This window comes from Schistocerca serialis, chromosome 2 (genome assembly GCF_023864345.2).
Source record: "Schistocerca serialis cubense isolate TAMUIC-IGC-003099 chromosome 2, iqSchSeri2.2, whole genome shotgun sequence".
NCBI lineage: Eukaryota > Metazoa > Arthropoda > Insecta > Orthoptera > Acrididae > Schistocerca > Schistocerca serialis.
The window spans coordinates 111,868,891-111,888,242 of record NC_064639.1 but is presented as its reverse complement, the minus strand read 5'-3'; the positions used below and the strand labels follow the sequence as shown (position 1 = coordinate 111,888,242).

Genomic DNA, 19,352 nt, shown 5'->3' with positions numbered 1-19,352 from the left:
TATAGGTCTGCAAATCATTAGCAAAGGTGACAGAATGGATGACCGGAAGAAACAAATCCTCCTTGAACCAAAGCATGAGCTGTGAAGGATAAGAAACACCCGAATGTTTTTCATCAGCTTTTTTTGGGAAATACTGGTGGAGGCGCTGAAGGTGGCTCAGAATGCTAAGAATGTCGAAACCAGCCGTACCTGGGCAGAGTGCAGTAGGCGGTAGTAAACTGGCCATCGCTACGTGGTGCTGGCAGCCGAGCCACGCGGCTGCAAATGTCAAGGACTGCCGCTGCGTGATTGGCCAGCCAGTCCCGCGACTGGCAACCCGCCGACCGTATTTACTCCCGCATGCCGCACCGCGCGGGGAGCCGATCTGCAGCGGTATCACAACTTCCAAGGACGGCGGCGCAGAAAGTGCGACTCGAAAACAATGCCGGAGAAGCCGGCGCACTTTTCTACGGATCGTGTCGTGACACATTACTCTACTCCCAGTGTCTGCCTAAGAAGTTATTACGTGGATGTTTCGGTCGGAGACCTGCTAACGCAACGCTCGGGCCAATTGCATCATTAAGCATTACAGCCAAAAAAATGCCACTATCACTTACTTTCGTCTCAGAGGAAAGGTCACTAAATAAGTTTTCATAGCCAACCGTTAATCTACAAGCATCAAGTAGTGCAAAACTTACAGATGCATCGCACGTACCTTTCAGTTAACATATTTACGTTATTACAAATGAAAAACTCGCACTTCTGATTATACAACATTTCGTAAAAAACTTAAACTATGACTTTCACGATCTGTCACGAAATTTTGAAATCTCGCGAAGTACAAAATATTCCTTCGAAATAATCAAGAAATCAAACTGGATAATTACGGGGGCTTGTTAGCATGAAGCAAGGATTTCCCTATAATGTCTTTGTACTTTTGACAACAGTAATTTGCTCGTACGATTCTCATTAAAAGTTGGGACTAAAATATAATTGATCTGGATTTCTGTGTGTGTGTGTGTGTGTGTGTGTGTGTGTGTGTGTGTGTGTTTCTTTCTGTGTTACTAGTGCATGTGTGTGTATTTGGTTTATTTAGAAACCAGTTTATTAACCTAAGATGCAGATATTTATTTGAGTGTTATTCTTAATGTCAATGAAATGTGTGTTTTTAATTACTAAGCAATTTTTTTAAATTTTTTTTATTTTTTTTTTAACATGTAAGCTAGAACTTTTCAGTGGAAAAGCCCCTATGTAACATTATATTGCTATATTGGTATAACAAGACCCAAAGGCAATAAAATAAAAAACCTAACAGAAGTCCGTTCAAGTTAAAAAACGATGGGCAAAACTTTCACACAGAACTTAATGTCAGAAATACACAAACGATTCGCCGACCTTGTCATTTCGGCAAATGTCTCAGGAGTTGGTTAATACAGCTGATATAAAGGGTTCTAAATGACGCTGTGAAGCCTGATCATGAGTAATGGATTAATGAAAGGCGCTGCGTACGCAGTACTTTGAGTGAACTGTCCCACTCACGATGCTCGTCGTGGTTACCGTAAGTACCTTTTGATACCATCACTCCTTTAACCATTTCCAGCACAGACGTTTGAGAGATTCTTTGATTGTGAATATACTGTTTTTGTAATAACGAATTTCGATGAATTTTTATCTTGGAAAGGTGATTGTCTGATAATTTACGTTTATCATCATGAGATGTTTCAGTGCCTGGACTTCTTACTCAGAGGCTGCTCACGTACACGCACAATCATTTTCGCTACTTTGGAGCTCAAACAAGCTTGCTGTGGACACTTTATTTGTGAAATAGTTATTGGGAGTTCAGAGGTAAAGCATACTACATACAAAAAGATCCCCCCCCCCCCAGAACTAACTTTGCGAAGTATTGGACCGTCTGCCCTATGTACAACAGAAAACATGTGCGGATAGAGACGCAAGTTATAACGGGTACTACTACCGATAGTGGTCTGATGAAGGATCTTACCCTTTACGCATTGCAGATTGTGTGGAAAAAACTGTCCTGAGCGCGCCTTTTACAATAGGAGAGACTATCTTGCTGCGTCGTTTAACAAGACGAGGGCAGTCGTTGTCCAGGTTTCGCATGGAACGGTCTGATGCAATCGAGCCGCATCAAAAATTTACTAACAGTTTGCAAGCGTTGACAAATTATGAATCTTTAAGTTTTACGTCGAAGTGTGAGTGATTAATCGATTTGTTCACAGATGTTGCGCGTAACTACAAACGAAATCGATGGAAAAAACCAGGATGGTCACTGTTAGCCAGCAGCTGGCAGGCTGTATTATTATTTGAACAGTTATTAACAGTACCGTATATTGTTATAGCGTGATACAGCAATGACGCAAAGGTGAATATCAGTGCGAAAGGGGAACTAAATTTAACTGCTAATATGAGTCTGACTGGGACTAGCCATTGCTGGGAAGTGTGTTACTTACGAACTCAATAAACGAAGTAAATGGTATGAACTTTTTCACTTATAAAGAAAAGAGACGCTTTGTTGTTTTAGGTGACACGTTAAGTTTCTCTTCTAAAGCGTGTTCTCTCTGGTAACCATCCGTGTCTGTTCACTACAAAGAAAACTATTTCAACTAAGATGTAAGGAAACATAGCGGAATCGAGGTCACAAAGTCCTATGCAAGTACTGCGCACAGCATGTTTAGTTTCTACAATGGTGGGAGCCGCTTAGCTGCCGGGCTGTTGTGGACAGCTGAGTCCCTCCCACAGAGAGGGAAAGGAAAGAAAGCGACCGGAAGCCACTGGCTGTGGAAGGGGAGAGCGGTGGGGGTACGGCGTCCTTGTGGCTGCCGACTGGCCGCCGCTCCAGTTACCAGGACAGGCGAGGCGCGTGGCGGGCACCAGGGCTTTGTTCCAACCTGGCTGGTCCTACCGTCCTTACATACATCCTAGTCGCTTCCCTGCGCACACCGCAAGGCAAACACAGCACCAATATACCACGTGCATTGATTAGGAACCAGGCATACACTGCGAGGGTAAGGGGCCATTCGTAGGACGTAACAAGCAAACAGCAGGATCACCTTTGGCCTCAATGGCTGACGGTTGGTGGGTTGGTTGGTTAATTTGGGACAAGAGCCCAAACAGCGAGGTCATCGATCCCATCGGATTGGGAAAGGAAGTCGTCTGTGCCCGTTCAAAGGAACCATCCCGGCATTTGCCTGACGTGATGTAGGAAACTCACGGAAATCTAATTCAGGATGGCTGGACGTGAGTTTGAACTGTCGTCCTCCCGAATGCGGGTCCAGTGTGCTAACCACTGCGTCACCTCGCTCGGTAGTGTCTGACGTGGTGGCAGCGTAGAATTTATAGGGGTGTGTTGATGCAAAACTAGAGTTGACTCTACCAAAGCTACAGTTCGTTAAGTTTTGGTACACTAGATAAATGACGTAGTAAATGGTAGGATTACCGGTAGTACTCGTAGAGAAGAAACATAAATAAATGTGTAAGAGAGAAACTAGAAGCAGACGACTTCTCTTTGTTTTTTGCATTCTTTGGTTGTCTGTTTTGCACATTAGAGGAACCGTGCATCATTCAGTGCTAGTCAGGTGTGTGTGTGTGTGTGTGTGTGTGTGTGTGTGTGTGTGTGTGTGTGTGTGTGTGTGTGTGATATTCTTACGGAATATAAATTGCATTATATAAGCAACAAAAATTAGATGATCGCGTAACTTCTCCGCTTTTATGCAACCAAAGCAATTCCTTTTGATGTAAGTACAGTTTACATTCACAAACATATATAATTCTTAAGTGAAGGTCTTGCCCATCGTAGCTTGAACAGACTTTGGTTTGATTTTTTAAAGTTTTGTTGCCTTTGGCTCTTCATATAACAATTTAGCAATACAACGTTACATCGGCGCCTTTCCAGTGAGAACTTCAAGCTTTCATTCACAAAAAAATTAATTGGTAAATATTGTTGTTTTGTGCTCAATAGCACGTTCTTAATTATGATGAAAGGTAAGTGTTTCCTGTTGTTATTGATAAATTCGGAAGTTGTTTATGAATAAGTGAGACATGTTTTATGTATGCGATGTTTAATACTTGTATATTTTTGTTTTGCGTTTTTTCCAATTTTACCTTTTTGTTCAGGAAATTGAGTTTTGTAGCGCTAAATCTGTATCGTTTTCTTAATTTTTACAACGACATTCCTCTGTTTTACGTTAAAAACTGACAATTATCGAATAAAGCCCGAATTAAACATTGAAAACTAGTATTTTGCTATAAATACTGTTTATTTTTAAGTAAAAGACATTAGGACAGCTATGTAGAACAAAAACATTATGTAGGTTACACCATTATTTATCTGTCCTCACTAGGGTTATAGACAGTTCACCGCTTCTGGTTTTTGGGGGAATCTAGTAAGACACGTATCACATATGTAAAGAAAGCGATCGTTATGAGGTAACGCCCGATAGGTATGCAACACACCTAACGTACAGGTAAAGCAGGTACGAGTTTAACTGACCAAAGCTATTAGGAAAACTACTGTAATCTTCGTTTAGTTATGATTGTCTATGGTAGCCTACGGTAGTTTTACAAATCTCTGCTTACTGCAGACACAAACCTATCCAGAGAAGAGGAAGAAATGTAGAACATAGTGTACCACTGATTGTGATTCTGCTACACAGTGGCCAAATTTAAAATGGGCGGGGAAACCTTTCTGGAATCTTTGGACATCGTAATCCAAAGCATAAATAGGTCAGTTAGGAACCCATCCGAAATGGATCTGGCTATCAGTAAATATTGCTGAAGTGGGATATAGCGTCCGGAATGTTTGGTCAAAACCGCAACGCCGGTTAGCTGTGCCCCGAGAAAAGCCACTGGGACAGTACCTATAGTTGGTTACTTTAAAACTTTAGCCAGTTTAGGTATTTTTCCAGATGACGCGGCAGCACACAAAGAAGGATTTTAATAACATCACCCGTGCTGACCTACGTATTCGTACTTTGCAAGTGCTTCCCATTGTGGACACACAGCCGGCGAGCAAAGGCCTGGAGCAGACTGGAAGCCATCCAGCGACGCGCCTGCAGCGGCGTCCTTGGGCCGGGTGCGTGGTTCGTGGTGCGCGCTGCGTGGTGCAGGCAAAACCGCGCGCGTATCTCCTTTCCCACGGTGCGCCGCGACGCAGGGTCGAGGGCCGTCTCGCTTTTCGGCCGGCTTCCGCCGCTGCTGCTCCTACACAGGCGCTGCCTTCCACCCCACAACTGGGCCACGGCCGGCGCATCGCACGACACAACACAACACAACACAACACAACACGACACGACACGACACTGCCGTGCTCTACATCTCACCTCGTCTCTGCCGTAACTGACGCCGCGTCAGCGGACACGCCGCTCGTGATCACAAGCCGCAAAACAACAAACATCTAGTAAGAGAGAAGTCATTTGGTGGCCACTTCAACAACAGATTCCTGCACCGAGGTGATACTAGCCGACCACCATATTATTGCACCTGACCTCCCGTGGCTGTATCGGAAACACGCGATGACGTCACAGTAAGCAAGCACAGTGGTGACTAAGGAAAAGACATCGCATTGTGAATGCTTTAAAGACAGCTGTGCAAATACACTACTGGCCATTAAAATTGCTGCATCACGAAGATGACGTGCTACAGACGCGAAATTCAACCGACAGGAAGAAGATGGTGTGATATGCAAATGATTAGCTTTATAGAACATTCACACAACGTTGGCGCCGGTGGTGACACCTACATCGTGCTGACATGAGGAACGTTTCCAACCGATTTCTCATACACAAACAGCAGTTCACCGGCGTTGCCTGGTGAAACGTTGTTGTGATGCCTCGTGTAAGGAGGAGAAAGCGTACCATCATGTTTCCGACTTCGATAAAGGTCGGATTGTAGCCTATCGCGATTGCGGTTTATCGTATCCCGACACTGCTGCTCGCGTTGGTCGAGATCCAATGACTGTTAGCAGAATATGGAATCGGTGGGTTCAGGAGGGTAATACGGAACGCTGTGCTGGATCCCAACGGCCTCGTATCACTAGCAGTTGAGATGGCAGGCATCTTATCCGCATGACTGCAACGGATCGTGCAGCCACGTCTCGATCCCTGAGTCAACAGATGGGGACGTTTGCAAGACAACAACCATCTGCACGAACAGATCGACGACGTTTGCAGCAGCATGGACTATCAGCTCGGAGACCATGGCTTCGGTTACACTTGACGCTGCATCACAGACAGGATCGCCTGCGATGGTGTACTCAAGGACGAACCTGGGTGCACGAATGGCAAAACGTCATTTTTTCGGATGAATCCAGGTTCTGTTTACAGCATCGTGATGGTCGCATCCGTGTTTGGCGACATCGCTGTGAACACACATTGGAAGCGTGTATTCGTCATCGCCATACTGGCGTATCAACCGGCGTGATGGTATTGGGTGCCATTGGTTACACGTCTCGGTCACCTCTTGTTCGCATTGACGGCACTTTGAACAGTGGACGTTACATTTCAGATGTGTTACGACTCGTGGCTCTACCCTTCATTCGATCTCTGCGAAACCCTACATTTCAGCAGGATAATCCCCGACCGCATCTTGCAGGTCCTGTACGGGCCTTTATTGATACAGAGAATGTTCGACTGTTTCCCCCTGCCAGCACATTCTCCAGATGTCTCACCAATTGAAAACTTCTAGTCAATGGTGGTTGAGCAACTGGCTCGTCACAATACGCCAGTCACTACTCTTGATGAACTGTGGTATGGTATTGAAGCTGCAAGGGCAACTGTACCTGTACACGCCATCCACGCTCTGTTTGACTCAATGCCCAGGCGTATCAAGGCCGTTATTACGGACAGAGGTGATTGTTCTGGGTACTGATTTCTCAGGACCTATGCACCCAAATTGAGTGAAAATGTAATCACATGTCAGTTCTAGTATAATATATTTGTCCAGTGAATACCCGTTTACCATCTGCATTTCTTCTTGGTGTAGGAATTTTAATGGCCAGTAGTGTACTATGAAGCGGTACAGCGTATGTTCGTGAAATAGCACGATAAAATCTCACGATAGACTGACCGAAACGCCTTCATTCTCAGGTGCAATAATATTTTGGTCGACTAATTCGTTCCAGCATCATTCAGAGACGAAACTTGTTGCACACAAAATATAACTCTACATTCTCAACCCTGCTAGTGGATGCAATCAATTTTGAAGAGATCTCAACAAGGAGCCTCAGCCTTCGGGTTGAGAATGGCTTTACCGTAGCATCTTATGACAGTTCGTTGAATATTCCTCAGTGAAGCAAACTGGATACTTTGTAACTTACACTTCGTTCCAATAAACAATTATAAGTGAAGGATCTGGAGATATACTACAGCCTTCTACAAATCACTCTCGTTGAGAGATGGATCGGAGAGCACTGAAATGCGAAGGGGACGGAGATGTATGAAAGGCAACGTATTTCGATTCGCCTGCATGGACATACATACCCCACAGGCCAGCATACGGTACTTTGTACGATTGCTAGTCATTTCCTTTTCTGTTCCACTGGCAAACAGAGCGAGACTAAAACTACTGTCTTCATGTCTCCGTAAGAACCCTGATTTCAACTTAAGAACCCTGATTTCAACTGTGTTCGCGGTCCTTACACGAGATGTAGGTTGGTGGCAGTAGAACTGTTCTGCAGTTATGTTGCAAATGCTAGAACTCTAGACTTTCTGATTATTGATTCACGAAAAGAACGTCTTCTTCCCTCTTGGCATTACTCCAATTTGAGCACCATTTCCCCTGGCACGCACATGCTGATGTGACCAACCGGTAACAAATCTAGCAGAACGCCTCTGAATTGCTTAGATGGCTTCAGTTAATTCGAGCTGGTGAGAGTCCCGAACACTCGAGCAGAACTTAAGAATGGGTCGCATAAGTGTTCTGTACGAGCTCTATCTACATTAAAGAGGAGCTACACATTCCCAGAATTGCCCCAACAAACCAGTCGACCATTCGCCTTTGCTACAATCGACCTTCCATGTTCGTTCCATATCAAGTCGCTTTGCCACGTCAATCCTAGATATTTAATCGACGTGATTGCATCAAGCACCACACCCTTCAATACTGTATTCGAAAGCTACAGGATTGTTTTTCCAACTCATCTGCGTTAACTTACATTTTTCCACATTTAGAGCTAGCTTGCATTCATCGGATTGCAGTGTTCTGAGCAACAGTCCCACAATACCTACCATTGCCTGGTACAGAAACAACTGTTTCTGGTTTTCCATTACTAGATGGAGCACACTTATTATGGCAAGTGAGCTAACACAACAGAAGTGTGAAGAATATGTTTTGCTTGTATTAGTTTGTTTCTTACGGCTTGCCATGAAACAATGAAAACGAAACAGCGTTACTGTCACATGTAATGCGACTTTAGACTGTGTTGTGTTCATGTTTTGAACTATATCGTAATAAAAAAACAGGACTGTTGTAATATGTACGTTTAGCCTCATCTGTAAGTCGCTTTGATCTCAATAAACGGATAATAACAAGGGATGGGGTTCAAACAAAAAAATGCTAAAATGTTTGCGGGGAAGTGGGTGGCAAGTCCCTGGTCACCGTTAGCGAGTTACGCTACTGTGTTCGGTGCACCCAGAAATAACTTGTAGTTTTGCCGTATAGGGGAACGTGTAAGGAGCTGACAAGATAATTTCAGCCACTTAAGATGAAGTCACCCTCAGCCTGAATGTTGAAAAACAGACTTATTAGTCCTTGCCTTCATCCGAACGTTCAGCTGACATACCCAGGTAGTTGCAGTGGCACCTACGATTTTCTGTGAGCTCCAAAACGCGCTGCACCTTAGCTCACTTCACAATCTACAGGAGAATGAAGCGGAAGTATCAGGACTTCCTGAGATGGATAGAATACTGAACATATAATCCTTTGAATTTTTTTCCAGGCGTTTCCTCACTTAGCCACAGAGCTAAGACTTTTAATTGCCTTCAATTAAGAGCAGGCTGTTTAATTCCTGGATGGAATATCTTATTTGTGGAAAGATCTCTCTCTCTCTCTCTCTCTCTCTCTCTCTCTCTCTCTCTCTCTGTGTGTGTGTGTGTGTGTGTGTGTGTGTGTGTGTGTGTGTGAATTGTATAAAAGATGTGTTACGCGAGGGGTCGCAGGATGCGCACGAAATTACTCTAGATACCCGGTAACCTGTCCCTACTACTCAATAAAAACGGTGTTTTATATCAAACCAAAACCATGGGTTTCGATCACATGATCATCGTCAGGTATCATAAAATTATTTAAAATCTGTATTACATATCCTGAAGATGAGCAGATTGTCAATAGCACTGCTTCATACAGAAATATTTATCAACAGCCCTTGGCTTTTCTGTGACTCTTTTTAGGGCACCGCCTGCACAAAACATAATGTAGTTTCCGACAGTTCGCTCACAAAGACGCAAACAGTGCTAAGGTGTGGTCTTGGGTGTATAAGCCTTACTGGCGGCAAAACAGAGAACACGGAGCAGCAACAGCGGCAGCAACTGGGGCTGACGAAAGCAGAGGGTCGTGATGCCGCCGCCGTTGGCGTGGCGCAATTGGGTCAGACACGCCCTGCTATACCTCTATCCCACACAGACTGCGGCTACTCGCCTCTGCAATTACCTCTTGCTGCAGGCGGGCTGGACAACTTGTTGCTGGCTCCAATATCTGCACCGAAATTCTGAATCTGCGAGGGGAGAGCAGACTGTGGTACAGTATCTATCATTCGAAAGTTATAAGATAGCTTCCAGAGTGTATATGCAGATGATCAAAAATTCAAATGGGAGTAGATATGGATGTTCAGTTCTTGATGTTTTCAAAGAGACTATCCCGGCATTAAAAGTTAATGACTTAGAGTAACAATGATAAGCGAGAGGACATTTGAACGTCTCCCTCTCGGACTGTGAGTCTATAGCTCTTAGCCACGTGCCAACCCCGCAGCACACAGCAGTCTTGTAGAATTTGCGGGTGTTTACACGGTACACCTGCTAGCGAGAGAACGTCGACCCGAGCGAAAGGCGGCTCGGTTCGCGGCTGGCTGCAGAAAGCGAGAGTCGAATGCCGGTCCCGCGGCCAACTGGGGCAGCCGGTGACGCAAGCTGCGGCCTTCCTGCTCCGCATTCCCGCCCTGGGCGAACAAACAGCCGTCGCCGGACAGCTGTCCGACACACCAGCTGCCGGTATCAGCAAACAGCGTACTGCAAATGGATGTGACCGAAGTCCTCTCAACGAAATTAATCACTGTGCTCTTTTGACAAACACCTTCTGTCTCTTACTTTTCTAGTCTGTTAGGAAAATTAAGTCTCCAATATTCACAGGAGATAGCGATTTTGTTGTTGTGCACGTCAGTCCGAAAGCTGGTCTGATGCAGTTCTCCGCGCTGGTCTATACTGTGCAAGCTTCTTCATCTCTACATAACTACTGCAACTTAATCCACTTGAATCTCTTAGCCATAAGCCTGCTCAAGCCTTTGTCTCCCTCTACAATTTTTAACTCTCACACTTTCTTCCGTTACCAAACTGTCTATTCCTTGATGCCTTACGATGTGTCCTGTCAGCTGAATCCTCCTTTTAGTCAAGATGTGCTACAAATTTTTCCCCATTTTAATTCAATAGCTTACTAATTCGATCTACTCATCTCATCTTCATCATTCTTCTACAGTACGACATTTCAAAGTACCCCATTCTCTTCCTATCTGCGATGTTTATCGTCCATATTTCACTTCGATACAAGGCTACGCTCCATACTGACACATCCAGGAAAAAGACTTCCACACATTAAGTTTATATTCGATGTTAGTAAATTTCTCTTTTTCAGCAACACTCTTATTATTGTTGCCGGTATGAGTTTTATATCCTCTTTACTTCGGCAATCGTCAATTATTTTACTGCCCAAATATAAATATTCATTTACTACTTTTAATCCCTCAGCTTCTCATCCAGTTCTATCAACATCACCTGATTTGACATTCCACTATCAAATGGTTCAAATGGCTCTGAGCACTATGGGACTTAACTTCTCAACGCTTCTTCCTTCGACTGCTATGATATGTCAAAGTTGTAGATAAATTTTCAGTCTCTTAATTTTACTTCCAGAATTTCAAAGAGTGTGCATTTCCCACAGTGGCTACGACGTATAACGAGTATAAATATTCAGTGAAAGTACACAGTGCTTTACTCTTCGACTAATGGGCAGTAACTGTGGAACCTGTCAGTGGCATTTCAGTACAAATACCGCCAATAGCCAATACTGGCACATGAAGAAACCTTCAGTATCAAGCATTCAATTGTCATTAAGGTTACTTAAAATTCTTTTCATTTCATGTGAAATCGAGCCTCAAACGGCTCCAAAACTAGTGAAAACAAATAAAGTAATAAGTGACTGGGGACAGTTGTTTATACGTGCTTGTAAGTCATTTAATATGCAATCATCCACAATAGTTAACCTTTATTAATAACCATATTTCTCCCCGTGAATGCTTGGTTCTATTCAAGACCTCTTACATGATACAGAAAGATTAAGCAGAAAGAAAGGTGTTTACAACCGATTCTTTTCTCCTGTCCAACATTGGATTACGGAACATTTTTGTAGCAGTTTGTCAGGCTCCTATCCGAAACAAATTAGGTTCAGTGAGACTCTTTTTCATAAAACTTGACATTATGTTTAACGTCAGATGGAGCGACCACTTTTCAGTCAAGGATTAAATTTATTCAAAATCTCGATCGTATCGGTTCGTAATTATCGGATTCGACTTCAGACTACCCCTTCTCAGACCCTTGCAACGTATTTCACAAATCCTGCTCCGCTATTTCGCATCTCCATACGCAGTACTATCAAATTTATCCTTTGTCCACGTCGCAATACTAGCTTCGGCAAATCACTGCCCGTGCTCACACCATGTTCTCACCGATCGTATCAAAAACTGTTCAGCTAATTTGCGTCATCATAATCAGCGCTATTAGTCCCTTAGATGGCGCTAATTTTTAGGACTGGCTCAAAATTTCTTTGTATGCAGTGTTACTTGAGATCCGTACGAGATGATGACGTAGCACTAGCGGTATTACTTGGCTTTTGCCGAGACGACGTCCTTGCATTCAGAAATAGCTGGGCGGCTGTAACGGCGGCTGCGCCCTACTTAGCGGTCACGCCGCCTTGCGCAACACGTCTGCTTTGCGGGCAGCGAACGCTGCAGGCGCTTCTCCACAGCGAATACGGAATTTTATAATCCAGGACACACATTTACGGTACGGAGTATATGATGTGAGTTAGGTGACCTACCTTAAGATGTATGAAATATTTTCCGGGCCAACTTAATTTTTCCCGTCCTGTATACTATTTATTAATAAAATTTTGTTACGGACTCTGCTGCCACCTTTGTGAGGAACTGCGCTCCAGTAATTCATCAATCGTCAGAAGAAAAAACGATGTGTAGTCTTTCCTAATATATGGAATGTTGATGGTGTTACTTCTACCGATTTGATGTTTAGTGCGTGGCGTCCTCATAGTGTTCCAATTCTGATGGCCAGTAGTGTATTTACCTTGCGTTCCTTTTGTACATGACCGTTCTAGATTTTCTTCGAAGCCCAAACGCGTGAAGATGTTTTCGGGCCACGGGGAAGAGCACGCGATTGTTCCTGGTCGCCTTCGCAATTTGACGCGGGCTTACGGGGCTGCAAGAAGCGCCGCGCTGCAGACCGCGACGGACTTGGGAAGCTGCTGCGATACGGGAGGCGGGGGTGCTCCGGAGGGAAAGTCCTGCCCGGCGAGCGCGGCAGGTGGGGAAGAACGCGGCAAGAAGTGCAGCTCTTCTCAGGCACGGCTGCGCTACGTAATGGCGCCTTTTTTCGCCCGTGCGCCGCTGTACGGACCCCCTCCGTCTGCGAGCGGAGATGAGGGGCTCTACAAAGAAGACGCAGAATTCGCTTTCGAAGGCAGGCTTCCGGAAACGCGATGGCTCTAAGTCGGCTCAGCCGTAGGAGCACAATACATTTTCGTTATGAAGTACCAAATCTTTTACAAAAAACTTAGTTTTCGACTCCAGTCACGTTTTTAATATCAGTGTTTATTTTAGCACTAGGCGTTTCGCAACATGCTCCCATCATCAGGTACCGACCTACTCATTACAAGATAACGACAAACTAAATAGTGTGTTGTTTATAAAATTCATACCAGAATCGGAGACCTCATCTGGTTCCAAGTAATATATATGAATGGGATAAAAAGTAGTGGTAACACTGCCGTAACACCAAGGATGTACATCACATGATATGCCCACTGTCTGCAGGTGATAGCAGAAGCTCACTTGATGTACTGCAGTGAGCGGCGACGGCTGCGTTTGAGTCAGTTGCTGTGTCTGCTGTCTGAAAGCTCATGAAGCTAGTTCAAGTGACCTAACAGTAAGTGTGGGAAAAATGAACAACGTGTGTGGATCAAGACTGAAGTGGCGCGTGGTTGGAGCGCACTACAGTGTTTCCCTCTCGTACTGCATTCCACCATCCTTCACGACAATGTACGATGCGACACGGCAAACCCCATGCAGGAGTTCCTGCGCACGTGCGGGGAGGGAGGGGGGCAGGGGTGAGATATACTCGAACATTCACCGTATTTGCTCGGTATGAGTCTGTGCGAAGACATCATCCGTGCCATTGGGCGGTTCTTGCGAGACATCGACGGAGATGGATACGCTGACGATGTACGACGCCTTCCATCTCTGTGGGTGAAGATGATCAAGGTTCGGGGCGATTATATTGACATGTAATAACATGAGCAACTGTCAATGAATTTTCGTTTGAATTATAAGCTTGTTGCCGCTACTTTTAACAAAAACCCATGTAGATAAATTAAAGAACCTAGCTAGGGTTTCTACGTATTGCGTTATGAACTTTAGCGTTTCATGGGACATTTATCTTTAAATTGCGTGTGTGACGTAGCGTTCACGATTATAGATATCAAGAGAAGATTTTGGGCAAGTCGTAGTTGGAAACTGGGTATTTTCTTCTGTAGATAACTGTTATGAACCGTTTACCTTCCAGAATAAGGAACGAACTGTAGTACTTAGTTTAACTGAAAACGTACTTTACTTTAGAGGAATTGGGTCGTGCGTGAAAACATCAAGCGAACAACAATCACGACTATACAGTAAAAGTCAGTGTTTGTAAAGCCGTCGGCACACGGACCGTGCATCCGAACGTTGAGCGTTGAGCGTGCCGAGTTTCTGACGTCATAGCGTGGAATAGCACGTTCGGGAGTCTTTCCGAACGTGCAGAGCAATATCTGGCATGTCAGATATTCTGAGCGTGCGTCTGAGCGTTGACCAATGAGATGGGACAACGCCACATACGTCACACGCACGCGTCTCCTTTCAGTACAGAGTTGTGAGGCGCCATATTGGCATTCATCTCAAGCCTATATGTATATATGCTGTTTCTGAGCACCAGCAAATTGAGAATCACTGGGAAACCCGTTGTTAATTGTGTGATTCATTCTAATAAAATAATGTGAAACATGACATTCGTGGCAAAAGAATTATTGTAACGTGCGTATTATGAGAGTATGCTATTTGAAGGCAGCGACACACTGAAGATCCACGCAAAACGCATTGTTCTTGGTGCAATTTGTTATAATTAAATTTCAATTAGTAACATAATTATCTACGTTTAACGTTTTTAGCAAGGGTAATATAATATGGCTAAGTGCAGTGAATGAGTTGTTGGGTTAGCGTAATGAGTAGCGTCTCTTTCCACTATTCAGTATAGGTTTGGTCGGTGGTTCGCGTCTTAGGACTTCCAAACTTTTTTTCCTAACATCCGCGTTTTTATTAGGTTCTCATACTTTATTATTAGTTTAATATAAGTATATGTTATAATATTTGATGTTATGTAAATATACGCTCACCTTTCTTTGAGGGGTGACTTTGTTCGATTGGCTTAATCTACAGGACAGCTTGCGCTACTTGTATAAAGATATTTTGCTACTTTTTCTTTTACGCTTAGTAATTCACATGTTGCAAAGATTCTGCTACTGGGTAGGAATAGTGATCAAGTAAGACTGACCTTGGGGTTTTACTAAAATGTGGGAATGATGAAATAACGTTTATCTTGTGCGGAGAAGTATTTCAAATTTGTACCGCATTGTTTGTAACGGAATTTTTATAAGCCTGTGTCCTTATTGATTGGACATTGTACTTTCCTTTTCGCGGACGATGAAGGAAATGTGCGTTTTAATAGAGCCAACGTGGAAATTTTGCGTTCGCCCGTTGAGTAAACAGTGTGATTTACTAACTAGAAACATCCCTCAACTGCCGCCGGAGTGCATTGCGATCGCGTATACCATGTTGGGGCCCACGTACCGTATGCACAAGTCTCATCGTCCCTCAGCGTTCAGCAGCACGTTCAACTTGGCGCGCTCAACGTTGACGTTCGACAGCACGGTCCGTGTGCCGACGGCTTAATGGAGTTTCTCGTAAGACCACCAGATATACGTACGTATAAATGTAACGCTTAGTCTGACGAAATAGTACAGTTTTACCACGCTCGCCACGTATGCATCGCATAAAGAGGCTGAATCTGTGCCGTAAAGAGAGGTTATCACATCAATGTGTGCTAAGCAGTCGATAAAAGTACTAAACTTTGAGAAATTTAACTTGTATTACGGAACTTTTCTTTGTCACAACTTTGGAATACAGCAAAAAAATTCTCTCTTTTGTTTTTGGTCTGTATTTCGTTTCTATTATTGTATTTCGTTGTATCATTAGCTGTAGGCGCACGCAGGGGTTGAAGAAGTACGTACAAACTTAAAGCAGATAGTTTTGTACTTACCACCCATCTGTCAAGTGAAGATAAAGTAGAAATGCACAAACCTGTAAAAGAAGGAAAACAGAATTATTAAAACCTGTCAATCAGTAAGTAATAGAACTAGACATGTAATTAAATCTTTGTAAGTGACTATAAGAATATTGTTGAAGCGAGTAAAATTGCTGTCATTAAACGCCCTTAACTCATTTCGATGAGAGCCGAGTATGAGAAACACTTTCATCGAAACACCTCTCGCCCAACATTTATGTACTGCATCAGAATATTTGTACGAGTTCAATTCTTTCTCACGTTCAACTTCTTGCGATTCTGCGTTGTCAGTCCTTTTTCTGCATTTTCTGGCGATTCTTAATGTTAATCTTTCCCTGTCGGTACCCAGAACAAGGTACTCACTAGTTTTCTAGACCGACAAATTCTAGGAAAGTAATCTCGATTATTTTGTGCCTCCACAGCTGAATAATGCGAATGTTCTTGAAGACCACCGCAGCTGTTAGTTCTGGTGCGTTTGTTGTGACACAACCTGTTTTGTTCTGAAATCTTCAGACGACAAAGTAGCAGAAATGCGCCGGTGTCACAAGTAGGCATGATATTTTCGAGTCCTGACAACGGCTCATTTCTGCTACTGAAAGTGTTCATTTAGAATGCACCCAATTATGTCTTAATAAACGCACGTGAAATAGCGGCTGTGCTGATTATTATTAACATTTCTGTGACCGTACCGTGGTTTCTCTGAAGTATTACCTCCATTATCAAGTCCAATGTCAAAACTGCCTCTTTGGTGCCTCTACTTTTACTAAAGCCAAACTGATCGCGCCATCTAACAGTCCCTTACGAAACCCTCAACAGTTCACAAACTAGTGCCTTATACCCACCTATATCTATTCTATACTAACAATAAAACTTTAAACCGTGTCTCTCTCTGTCTGTTTGGACGCGCTAATCTCCAAAACAGGTAGACGAATTTTCGTGGGGTTTTCGCAGGTAATTTGAGATTAGCTTGGGGCAGCACACAAGCGTTATTTCATCAAAATGGGATCACGAAAAACAAAACATATCGTAAATTACCCAAATTAACGAAAACTATTTACTCTTTGAAGAAGCTATTTACTCTTTGACTTTTGAACTTTACCATATTTATGAAAATGCTATTATCGGGTGAAATGTTCTACGTAAAACCATTCAGAGTAATGAATATAATGTATATATAATCCTCAACGGGTTTACATTTGCGTGCTAATAGTATTGAATGTGGATGTAAGTCTGTGTGTTACGTTTTCAGGACAAAAGCGCTGAACCGATTTCGATGAGATTTGGTATGGAGATAGATGAGTCCTGAAGGACAACATAGGTTACTTCAGAAAGTGAAAATTAAATAAATCGGCCTCTAAGACGGCGAAGTAGTAAACGTGATATCTTTTTTTTTCATGACTGAACAAAAACAGCATTAATAAAACATTAAATTTGTTGTATAATTTACACCTTGTATAATGTATAGTTACTTCAACAGCACAATGCATAGTTGCAGGCTCCTGCCACACCCTTCCGCATGGACCACATGCTGCCGCGGCATAGTGAGTTGGGACGTTTCGGGAGCAGGGGTGCCATGCTTACCCGAAAAGGCAGACGCGTGAGGGCAGCTGACGTTATTGCAATACCTTAATTACTCACCATCACGCATCATAAGAAACCTACTGGCATGCCAGTGTAGCCTCTGATAACGACCAGTTACACACAACCACGTGCTGTCCAAAATATTCATCGGTTATTCATTTGCAGATACTCCTCCTAGTATACTATGCCATGTATTCAATGTCGACCCTAGTCAGAGTTTTACGACCCCAAGTTTTTCTGAAGATTCCTTGTGAGCAGCACGTCGTTCAGCGCGAGAGAACCGCGCGGCCGGAACGCTCTCTCTAGCCGACAGAGGACCCCGGCGAGCGGCCACCAGCCGTCCTGTTACGTCACCTCTCGATTCTGCACGGGCCATAAGACACGGCTCCGCTCTGACAGAAAACGGGCCCTCGTCTACGGTTGCGGTTCCCACGGCGACGACGACAATGTGCCGCCTTCACTCCGGAGAAACCGTGCCCGAGTGGCCTGACCCATTGCGCAACGATTGGTATCAGCAGCCGGGAAACCCGTAATCCGTACACGGGCGAACAAAGCACCGTCACTCCAAGACCCTGCTGTATACGGGGTGTTTAAAATAAGAACAGGGTAAGTGCTTACAGAACTCTAGCTATGAGGGTTCCGTACAAACTTAATGATAAGTGTGTATATGCAGACTATGGAAACGAATGGAACTTTCTCCCAAGGTCTGGATTCGAACCCGGGTCCCCGGCTCAGTAGGCAGATGCGCTATCCGCTACGCCACCCTGGTACAGTGGCTTTGCACAACTGCACGGACCACCCCAACAGACCTGCTTGCTGAATCCAAATTCTCTTCACGCCTCAGACCACTTGCAGAGGCTCTCTACCCATATTGGAATACCACCTCAGCTTCGAATGAAACGGGGGATGCTGCCTGAAATTCATGCATAGGTGTTCTAACCAAATTATATATAGAGACCTTCTGATTTCTCAAACATCTGTGATCTATATGTGGAAATTTAGATTGAGAGTGAAAGCCTGCTATGATAGTCCGTGCAGTTTTGCAAAGCCACTGCGCCAGGGTGGCGTAGTGGTTAGCGCATCTACGTCGTGACCAGGAGACTCGTGTTCGGATCCTGGCCTAGGTAGAATTTTCATTCGCTCCTTCAGTTTGCATATATATGTAACAGATGTTTGGGACTTGAAAAGGTTTCAGGAACCGTATACTTTTATTTGACTAAAGCACCTAATTATTTATGTAAATAATAGCCTGGTGCAAGTCTTTGTATTGGACACCACATCGTCAGCTCGCGTGTCCCTAACCTGCCTCAGTTATCCGATCGGGGAAAGGGAATCTGTAGTTAATCGCAACCAAGCTAATCCTCACATCGTTGAGGTGTGAGGGCAAGGTTAAAACAAAGACCGAAAAATCTGTGGACCGACTAAGACTGACTCCCGCAATCTCTCGGCTTCCAGACACGCACTTACCGCTAAATCTCCGGGCCCGACATGCCTATAGTCAATTCATTTATAAGCTTTGATGAGTGAGTTCGCGAGTATCAAAATATGTGATGTAAGTGGCCGTATGTTTTGACTGCGTTGACTTACAAGCTTTAATTATATACATTGCCAAGGCACTTATATGTTGGTATTTGACAAGTTTCAGCTTGATTTCTCCACCCATTCCTGAGAAAAAGGGGTCTTAATCTTCGCACAGACAGACAGACAGACAGACAACAAAGTGATGGTATAAGTCTTTCTGTTGGTCCTATAAGTGTTCTGTTTCAACCGACTGAGGTACTGCACCCCAAAAAGTGTAACATTCGGACAGGATGTAGTACTGGTGAAAACTAGAAGAAAAGTTCTCATATGATATGGCCAGGAACCAATACCTGTCAACATATGTGCCAATTTCCCCTCTGATTCCCATCT

At 43.9% G+C, this 19,352-nt stretch overlaps 1 protein-coding gene across 2 annotated transcripts in view; it reads right to left on the bottom strand.

The window, feature by feature from the left end:
• The window catches only part of LOC126456791 (uncharacterized), a 348,424-nt gene that overhangs the window by 178,096 nt on the left and 150,976 nt on the right, over positions 1-19,352 (bottom strand). The window lies entirely within an intron of this gene.